Raw genomic sequence first — 11,167 nt, 5'->3', positions numbered from 1 at the left:
TAATTTACATAGAAATATTTTTAAGTGCTTAAGAATAATGATGATTTTCTGGGATATTTACAGCTGACCTAACAAGGTATTTATAGGTGTTATACACTATTGCACAAATTTCATCTCTAGATGAAACAGTACCCACTGGGACAGGAACAAGTATCTTTCAGAAAGTGATTTTAATCAGTGGTTCTAGCAAGCCTAGGTATATTCACATCCCCCATTCTTCATGAAGAAGCATGCCAATTTTTTCCTGATGACTGTGTAAGTTCATGATAGACAATGGTGTCTGGCAAGTTGTTAACTAGAGTGACCAGCAATAGTCCAGTGAAATTATTGGCATCATAGGCTGCTTTATTTTCCCCACTTATCCAGTGGATATGATCAAATATTGCTAGCACAAGAAAATGTGCTAGAAAGTCAATAAAGCAATGAAACTTTCCTAAAATTAGGGGAAAAGAAAAACCCTGAGATGATATATTGAAAGAACACCCCATGTATCTGAGAATATCAACCCAAACAACTAATACCAAGACCAAAATATACTGGATTTTAAGACTAAGGAAAAAACAATCCTCTGGGCATCTAAGCAAAAAGAGAAAGTAATTTGTAAGAAAAAAGACTTTTCAAAAATAATACTTTATCGTGGAAGAAAACAGAGTAACATATTTGAAATAGAAATGGAAAGAAAATGTGAACCAAGGATTTTATATCCAGCAAAAGTGACTTTCTCAAATATAAAAGGTACAAACTGCTATCAGCATGAAAGACTTTAGATAATATTGTTCCCAGGAGATCTTCCTGATGAATCTATTAGAGAACAAGATTCAAACAACAAAAATGACCAGAGAAGCATTGACCTGAAGTCTTATAATGACTATAAAATATGCAATTACTATAGAACAAAGGAGAGAGTGTAGCATGCAATGTCTATGTGTTTGACAAAGTAGACTTAGTACAAATGTTTTAAAATGAGAAAAGGGTAAAAGGAGAGAGAATAGGCAATTAGAAAACTGTTTTCAGTAATCATATTGATTGCATGCATATTTGTACTGTAATCCTGAGACTGTTGTGTAAGTAATATAGAATAAAGCATGTGAGTTAATATGGAATATTCTCATTTTATCTTCCCTGTGTCATTAAGTAACAGAATTCTCAATATGAAAGAAAGGAGATGTGGATATAAAATAAAACCCGTATGTGCTGAATTTGAATTGGAAATATCAATGAAATCTCTTTGAGGTTTTACCTTTAAATATCTATTTTCTAGCTCTGCCTGCTAAAAAGATGCAGAAACAATTACATGTCCATTAGCATTCCTGGGGTTCAGGCTATGGCTTTTTAAATATCACTTCCCTCTAAATGAAACCAGGCCTTCTTGAAGAAAAAGCTGATTTCAAGTCATCAGATATTTCAAATATGTTTTTTTAAAAAGCAAGTCAAAAAGCTAAAGAAAATATACCAAAACTAGTGATTGTCTCTGGGGATGGTAGGATTGTAAGTGATTTAAATTTTCTTCTTTATGCTTAATTCTCTACAATGAATTTAAAATGGAAAAAAAAGAAACTTTAAAATTAAAAAACACAATAAAACTGTGTTATGAAAGCACAGATATAAAAAATAAAAAAAATATTAAGTTGGGTCCTTTGAAAGAGATCATCAGACAGTCAAAAGAGAGATCTGAATTCTTTTTTAAAGGAATTCTTCCCTGGGGTAACTATGTACATGTGTATCTCTTGGCAGGAAGATTCTACTTCAAGTCCGGCAGCAGAAAAGGCCTTGGGACTCAGTTAAGATATTACAGTCCAGCACTCCCTCCCCCATGAGACTCCAGTCCTCCCTGGGCCTGCTACAGCCTTGAGTGAATAGTGTCTATCAGCTCTGATGGAGAAAAGGGTTACAGAAAGGGAAGACACCAGCTTTCACTTCAAATATTTATTATTTGACTTCAGAGAATTGGGAACTATAGATAATTCCTTTCTAGAAGATGCAGTATTCATTTCAGAACATAGTCCAACGGAGCCATAGAATAATCTTCCTCTCACCTGAGGCAGGAGGTGGGCATGCTCAGTGTCTTCAGTAAATATTTTCACTGGAAGTACTTCCAAGTTGGTTTCAATGACAACAGACGTCGGTGGTTAGAGATGTGAGATCACAAGTCTGCCACCAGAAAGAGAAGCTATTTAACCCTTCACTTTAGACTCTTCGCATTTTCCTCACAGATCAGCTACCAGATGACTCAGTTTCCCTCCTGTAAAATGAAGGTAATCTTGCTTGTTACTTAGTTTTTCAGGGACACAATGAAGATTAATGAGAAGATGTTTATAAATATCCTAAAAGTCCCTGAGAGAAAAGTGGTTGTATAAGTGTGAGGTGTTGCACATGGAGAGCTATCTTGGCATACACAAAAATAGAGGGAAAGAGCTCAAAAGGAGAGTGTGAGTCTTAAAAATACAGCATGGAGTGGTTTCTCAGTTGTGGGTGTTATACAGGTCTCTGAGGCAATTATACAATGTGGGACAGGGATGATCACCCTTCTGAGAAGCTCCAGTGACTTGCATATTTGTAAAAGTGGGTTGTCTGTCCTGGAAACTGAACAAAGGCCCGAATGAGGAAAAACAGGAGTTCCTACAGAAACCACCATAAGTTGTCTGAGGGTCCCTGGAGTGTCCTCGAACTTCAGTGTGTGTGAGACCCCTACTTCAGGCCTCACCTCCAGAAACTATCTTTATTTGGAGTTCTGTCCAGGAATCTGCATTTTAATAAACCAATTCTTATTTGTACCAAACTCTGAGACTCCGTAGATTGCACTTCATAGTCTTAAGGTTTCATTCTCCAAAAGCAGAGAAAAACTAGGGCCCACCCTAGTTCTACCTTTTCTTTCAGAATGGATAATGGAGAAAAATATAATAACAGAGGGCGGGGAAAGCAAAATTTTCTGGACAGGCTCTGAACTCTTACTACATACAGTCACTTCCATACCCAAAATAACAAATGGAAACTATGTGAGGCTAAAGAGTTAGATGGAGCAATAAATTCTTGATTCTCGCTGTCTAATATGTTACCCACTAGCTGCATGTGGCTATAGAGCACTTAAAATAAGGCTAGTTTGGCCTTTGGTTTTTTTGGGATTGGCTTATTTCACTTAGCATAAGGGGGATAAGGAGTGAGAGAAGAATGGAGGAACTTTAGATTATGTAGAAGGAAATGAGAGGGAGTGGGGTATATGAAAAATCGTGGAATGAGACAGACATCATTACCCTATGTGCATGTATGATTACACGAATGGTATGAATCTACATCGTGTACAACCATAGAAACAAAATGATGTACCCCATTTGTGTACAATGAATCAAAATGCAGTCTGTAAAAAAGAAATAATAATTAAAAAAAATAAAAATATCTATCCCCCCCAAAAATATGGCTAGTTGAAATTGAGACTTAATGTAAGTATAAATGCACATTAAATTTCAAGGACTTGGGGCAATATGTGTCCATGTAATATTTCACTCATGTTTTTATATTGATTACATGTTGAAGTAATAATTCTTAAATGTACTGTGTTAAGTAAGATAAATTAAAGGAAACTTTATTTTTTCCTTTTTCCTTTTTCAGATGTGCCTACTAGAAAATTCAAAATTACTTATGTGATTCTCATTCTATATCTATTGGACAGTACTATTCTATACCAATACATGTTCTGGGTCTTAATGTAGAGAGTCCCTTGATCTCAAAGGGTGCTCCATCTGGATAATACTGGTATGCCAAGAACCCCTTCTTCATTGCAACTGAAAGATGAAGAGCAGACAGGCCTGGCCCAGCTCACTCACTACTCGAGAAAGATTGCCAAATATAAACACTCCTACAATAGAGAAACAAAGTCACAGGGTAGAAGTTAATTAAAAACTGAAAAGATCATAAAAACTCACTAGTGGGCTGGGGTTGTAGCTCAGTAGTAGAGCATTTGCCTAGCATGTGTGAGGCATTGGGTTCAATCCTGAGCACCACATAAAAACAAATAAATAAAGGTACTGCGTCCATCTACAACTAAAAAATATTCTTAAAAAGAACTCAACAGTGTCCAGATCTTGTGTTACTATACATATAGTAACCTCTATTTCCTGGTGTCCTTGACTGTTCCCAGTGGACAAGGCAAAAGTGGGGAGGGATACAGAGATAGAGCAAAGAAATTGGAACCTTGTATTCTAGATAGGGCAGGGACAAATTTGAGTCATATCATTTTCTCTTGGAAAAAAAACTGGTGCCTGATACAATATTATCTCATCCTATCTGCACTGACTTCAAAACACATTTCTGAAAAGTATTTCTTTAATATGTCATTACTTTATTATTCAGGTTCCTTTATCGCTGGCCCAGATAACAAGAAAGATACAATTAAAACATTAGCAAACTTCTTTTTAAATAACAGAACTAGGAGAGAGAAGTTTGTAGGTTATTTGGGAGCATGACAATTTTCACACCTAGAGAAAAGTGTAAGAAAAGAAGTTTCTCACCTTGTTAACTAAGCTAGAACTGAAAATAAAGATTCAGATGTGTTCTGACTTCTTGGCTGCTCTAGGTGCTATGGTGCCCTAAAATTCTAAAAAGACTCTAAAACACCAACCTTCATCTTCCTGGTATGCTCATTCTATCTCCTCTTATTGATGCCTTTATATAAAGAAGTTTCAGAGACACCCATGATGACCCCTAAATCAGTGGCCATGGCAAATTTGTTGAGGGACCCCAGTCGTAGCATCTTTTTTCACATGGGCAAGAGATTTGATTTATGGTGAAAAAAAAATCCCAGCTCTTTAAAACACAAAGTTCATAACATCTTATTCAGTCTTTGCTTCAAGTATGACCTCATTCATCCAACAGAAGGAACTGGATTAGTCCAGAAATTTATTAAATCATAAAGAAGGAAATTGTACTTGCTCAAATCATCTATCTCACAGGATAGCATCCAGGAAGATCCACAACATCTTACTCCACTGAAATGTTATCCTAAATTGAATGTGGCAATCTAGGTTAAGCAGAAATACTTGAGAAAAGTCATGGACATGCTTCCTAATCACATACTTTGTGTGGCATTGAGTTATTCCTCAGACACATGGGTCAGAGGTCAAAGAGTCTCCTCATTCCGCCATTTTTGTTTTACTTACTGTGGATTTTCTGACAGGAAATGGGAATTTGGTTGATAATTACCAGGCATACAGATAAGGTTTCCTCATTAAAGTCTCATAAAACCATGAAAATAAATCATTGCAAGTGGGAAGAGAAAGAAAATCTTCTGTTTAGACTTTTCCATGACCACTTAAGTCAATTATTTTTTTCTCTTCCAGCCAGCAATTTAATTTTCAGCTAGCATAGGGTCTGATAATCAGAGGAAAGAATTTAGAGACCTCACAGAACTTTCCTGATTTCAAGTTAATGGCTTGGTATGTCAAGGACATGCTGAGCCTGGCAGTATAAATTATGAAACTGCAGCTGAGGAAACACAGTAGAGGAAACCCATGTAATACATGTCTGCATATATGACATAAACAAAAATAAATAAGACAGTTTTGAGAAAATCGAAGGGGACCATTTGGCCTGTCCTAGAGATCAAAGCAATTTAGAAACAGTGATAGTCCCAAATATGACTCACCTAGAAACAGATGCCCCTCTTCAGTCTTCCTCCAAGGGGTTCCTTCCTTTTCTGAGCATCAACACCACACACAGGACTCTTGAAGATTCTGATTCTCCAAGAAAATCCAGGAATTTCTCAACTCAGGCACAGCTCAGGAGCTTTCCAATTTTTCTACCATATTTTTCTGGTGCCAAGTCCTATTTTTCCCAGCATTCTGGAAAATGGTGTTACTGCATCAGTAAATGTTAACAGTGACCTTCAAGATTTTACTTAGGGTTTCTGGAAAATGTCTGCTCATTGGTATGTTAAGCCCTTTCCCAATGAAACTGGTGCCTAGAGTACACCTTCTCATCAGACAGTCCTTCTAGAGCAGGAAAAGAAATGCACTTGAAAATCATTTCATAATTTCATACTACAATGAATCCAGATTATTCATAAAAGAGTCATTAAATGGAGATGGCCATACTGGGAGGAAAGGTTTGCCTACGACCTCCAGGAGGTGAGATTTTCAGTCCTAAAACTGGTAAAAAATGGACAAGTTGGCAGTCCTACCAGTAGACAAGAGATATTAAGTAAAACTCAAAAACAGTGATCATCTCTTTCCTAAGAGATTGAACTATTTTTAAGTGACTGCAAAGTACACAAACATAAGAAGGACTGGATTTATTTCTTTAAATAAATTTATTTCATGCAGAAAACAAGGCATGAATTTTGAGCTGGAAAACTCTGTCTACTCCAGATGTCTCTGAGACTGCAGGTTATGTCACTCAACCAAAAGGGACAGCCTGACTTAATTTTATGTTGAAGATTGGTTGAAAAAAATGGATACCCAGCCCTGGGTCAACCAAACACCCAGTACAAGGGGATCCTGCCATGATGACCACAGTGCTGATGATCAACCATCAGAATGTTCTCTGTCTTCCAAGGAAAACCCCCACTTTCTCTTTTGAACATAAGTATGTTTCCTAGTCAATGGCTGATTGACTTATGAAATCCTTAACCCATTCAATGAATTAATCCCTTGATGGAGATTAACTGAGTGGTAACTGAAGGTGTGTAGGGCATGACTGGAGGAAGTGGGCATTGGGGGCATGGCTTTGGGGTATATATTTTGTATCTGACAGGTGAAGTCTCTCTGCTTTCTGGTCATCATGTAAGTCACTTCCTTCTGCCATACTCTTCCACCATATTGTTCCGCCTTACATAGAGACTTGAGGAATGGAGCTAGCTATCTATGGACTGAGACCCCTGAAACCATGAGACTTCAAGTAGACTTTTCCTCCCCTAAAATTGTTCTGGTCAGGTCTTTTAGTCACAGCAGTGAAAAAGACTGACTAAAACAATGGCTTTTGTCTACTTCCTATCTCTTGTTACTAGTGCTTTGAAAGGAGCCCTAAAATATCCCTCCACAAACCCAGATTGCCCTCCAAATAAGCAGTTGCTGACATTCCTCTTTCCCCTCACCCTCTGCCCTCCCTTTCCTTTCTGTCTTCATGCTTGGTGCTCTTACTGGCAGGGTGGGAGAGAGAGAAAGGTTGGCACTCTGAAATCCAAAGAAAGGATCATACTTCCCTTTTGCTAACTACCAACATGTCCGGCTTCTCTAGCCTGAACTTTCAAAGCTCCCAGCCCAAGTTATTTTCCATATAATTGTGTTCAGTCCACCATTACCCAGCTAACTTCATTCAGTTTCGTCTGTCTTACTTGATAAGAAGGTTGCCTATTTTCCTGGGAAACATCTAAGCAAAAACTTATTTCTAAATCTAAGTGTTAAGAGCCTAGGGTTAGACCCTTGCTTACCTGAATTTTCATGGGAGCAACAGGGAAACCATTTTCATAGGTTTTGTAGCTACGTCTTCAAAACTTCCATTGTTTTCCATGTCTTACATAGATCTTCTCTGACTGTTAAGCCTCCTGAATGATACACAGAATAATCACCCATGTTCAATACAGAAGCTTTATTATTCAGACACCCTTGCAGAAGACTCCACCTATTAAGAAATGTTTGTTGAATGAATATATAGTGATGAAGATTTGATTCCACTACCTTCTTTTGCATTCATGCTCTTGTTCATGTGATTTCATGGTTGATAAAACTGAAAAGAGTTTTAAATAAGAATTCAAGCGGAGAAAACCTACTGTCTATGCATGGGAAAGTGTTTAACATTCCAGTGGAAACTTTAGTTCTATAAATTGTGGGTCCTGTAACCACCGCAGTGGCTGTGGAAGATTTTGAGTACATCAGCCTCTGGATACTTTGGCCTGTATTTGGATGGCTGCTTTCTCTGATGAACAGATGACAAGGCCATTTAGACTTTCAAGGTTGCTGGTACCTACACAAAGTATTCATAAACAATTCAACATAATCATAGGAACAAAATTTTATGAAATTTGAAAAAACCAAGATAAAATGATAAATTTGCAACAGAGAAAACCAAAAACACAAGAGTAGCTTTATAGTAGAGAAACCTGAACTCTACTTTAGCCAGAAGGTTGATCAGGCCAAAACCAATAGTCATAAATCATGTTGATTGTGAGCTCTTGAGATGCTATGGTGAAAAGCCATTTTTTATCTGTAAACTTTCTTTCAAAAACTCATGACTCCAGTCTAATTATGAGAAAAGCATTAAGTTCCAATAAATGCTACATGGTGTCCTGGATGGGATTCTAGAATAGAAGCACATTAGGCAAAAACTAAGGCAATTTGAACAAACTTTTGTTAATAATAATGTATCAGGACTGGCTTATTAATTATGACAAGTATATCATACCAGTATAAGGTATTAATAATAACAGAAATTGTGTGAAGGACATGAGGGCACTCTATAGGAACCCCTTGGATGATCTCCTTAGTTTTACTCTTCTAAAATAGTCTAACAACAAAGACAGTAACAATAAAACACCTACAAGGCAAAGGTCCCAGTTTTCCAAGGCAAAGGGAGATGCTAAGAATAAAGGAAGTGCCACCACACCCTTGGTCGTGGGAGCTAAGGAATAGAAGTTAAAACTCTCACTAAGCATATTGTTTTTCACTTTATTTACTTCTGAATACACAACTTTATTTACTTCTGAATACACGAAACAGTATTCTAACATAACACACAAAGAAGCCAGACACAAAAACCACACATCGTATGATTTCATTCTATGAAATACAAAAACAGGGATACCCATGGAGACAGAAAGAAGATTAGGGGCTGTAATTCAGTGGTACAGCACTCACCTAGCGTGCATGAGGCCCTGTGTTCAATCTCCATCACCCTCCCCCCAAAGAAAAAAATAAAAGAGTAGTGGTTGTCAGGGGTTGTGGGAGATCAGGGTGTGTAATTAATGGAGAGAGACCACTTGATAGGTTTGGTTCTCCTTTTGGGGTCATGAAAATGTTTTGGACCAGACAAAAGTTATAGTTGCACAACATTGTGAAAGTATTAAATGCCACTGAATTGTGCATTTCAGAATGGTTGACTTTATGCTATGCAAATTTTGCCTCAGTAAAATATAATTGACAATAAAATAATTTTATAATTTTTAAATAAAATATTTAATGATAATAAACATAGTAAAATACATGCGATTCTTTGGTTTATCTACTTTTTTTCTTTGTCAGAATTCTGGATGTTGATTTAGCATTTATTGTAGAACTATAAATGACTATATAAAATCAGTCATTTTCATTTGAAAAAAAAAAAGTCAGGAAGAAGTTATTAGTTTAAAAAAGGAGTTTGACAAGGACAACATATTTGAAACTGAACATCTGTCAGTGGGGCCGGTGATTGGACTGGAGTTCCCAGGACTCTGTCACTTAGTGATGTACGGCCTCCGATGAACAAGTGGAGTTTCTTGGTTGTTACTGTGTTTATTTATAAATTGAGAGGAGAGGGCCAGGTCAAGCATTAAGAGAACCTGACAGCAAGAAAATCCAAAGGTTCTGGAGCAAAACTTAAGCTAGACCATTGTGCTTGTGAGTGGACATGAGGAGAGAATGGACCTTGTACTATCATCTGTAATGGATGGTGATTTCAATTTCCTGGACTAAACTGTCCAGTCGTTCTGGTTTTGTAAACCCAGCAGGAGAGACGTGCAATGTGATGTGTGTTTAAGTGCAACACGGATCTGTTTCACTGGTTTCTTGAGACACTTAGGACATGACAACAGGGCCCTGGGATATGGCAGTTTTCAAATGGATGAGCTGAGAGTAAATTCAGTCTTGTGTTGGTTTGAGTAAATTGAATCTTTGTGCCTTCCCTTTCTAACAACCACTCCAGAGCTGCAGGCCTGTGTTGCGTTTCTGAGCCCAGTTCTTTCTTGGCCCAATCTTCCCTGCATCTTGTACCAACACTAAAGAAGACCTACAATACATAAAAGGCTTAACGGGAGACTGAGCATGCACTAGATCGTTCTCTTGCCTGTCTGCCCCCACAGCACCCTTTTCTGAATAGGCGATTCTGACTGATGGTAGATTAATGACCATACAAAGGTAATCTAAAGCCCAAATGAGTTCGTGATAAGTGCTGGCAGGAGGGAGCTCCAAGGAAGGCCACACAGGTAGTCACCTCCTCACCCAGAACCAGCCTAGGGCAAGGTGCCAATAATGAGACCCACTCCTTCCCAGATTCTTCTCCACTCAAGAAAGGTGGTAAAACCATGGGTATATGCCAAAATACATTACACTCTGCTACTGGAGCAACTTAAGCCTAAAATCTCAAATGTTTAATACAAACTAAATTACTTTTTATTTGTATTACACATCCAGCAGGGGTTCACAGAGGGCTCTATTCCACATGGTCACTCAGGGACCCAGGCTAATGAAGGCTTCACCACTTTGTAACTGTACTTTCTGAAATTGCTGCACATGAGACCTCTGAAGACGCAATGAAACACAAGGGAAAGACCAGAGAGGCACATAGAGGCTTTCATGGCCATGCCTGGAAGTGACAAACTCTATTTCTACCCATATCCCGTTAGTCAGAACTCAGACACCAAGGCTCAGCTGAAGAGTGAGTGAGCTGGAAAATGCACCTGCATTTTAGTGAACACTAGATGTCTCTGCCGCACCTGGACTGTAGCAGCAAGGGAAAATTGAACAGGTAAATAAGGGCAAGACTGCAAAGCATTTTGACTTCCAGGTTAAAGTGTTAGCACGCTACCCTTGAGGCATCAGAGCTACCAGAGAAGACTAATGTTAAACATACTACTTTAGAAAAAATAAACTAGATCCCGTATGAAGGCTGGATTAGGAGAAGGCACTAGAACCAGGGAGACCAGTTAAGAGGATATTGTCACAGGCTTGGCCTTTGGTAATAAGATCTGCATTAGTGAATGGAGAGTGAAAAGTAGAGATAGACATTAAATTTTTAGTAGAAGATTAATTACGAGGAATGCCAAGATTGGAAATCCAGATTTTGGAGTCAAGAGGCGATAACTGAAACCATGAGAGCCTGCCAGGGGAGGGAGGAGAGGGACGTACTCAGGGTTGGCTGCCTCTAGGCAAGTGGGCTGATGGAGAGCCGGAAGTCAGGTCCCCAAAGAGGCACCAGCTGGGAGGTG

This window comes from Sciurus carolinensis, chromosome 4, assembly GCF_902686445.1.
Source record: "Sciurus carolinensis chromosome 4, mSciCar1.2, whole genome shotgun sequence".
Taxonomy (NCBI): domain Eukaryota; kingdom Metazoa; phylum Chordata; class Mammalia; order Rodentia; family Sciuridae; genus Sciurus; species Sciurus carolinensis.
This window is presented reverse-complemented; position numbering follows the sequence as displayed.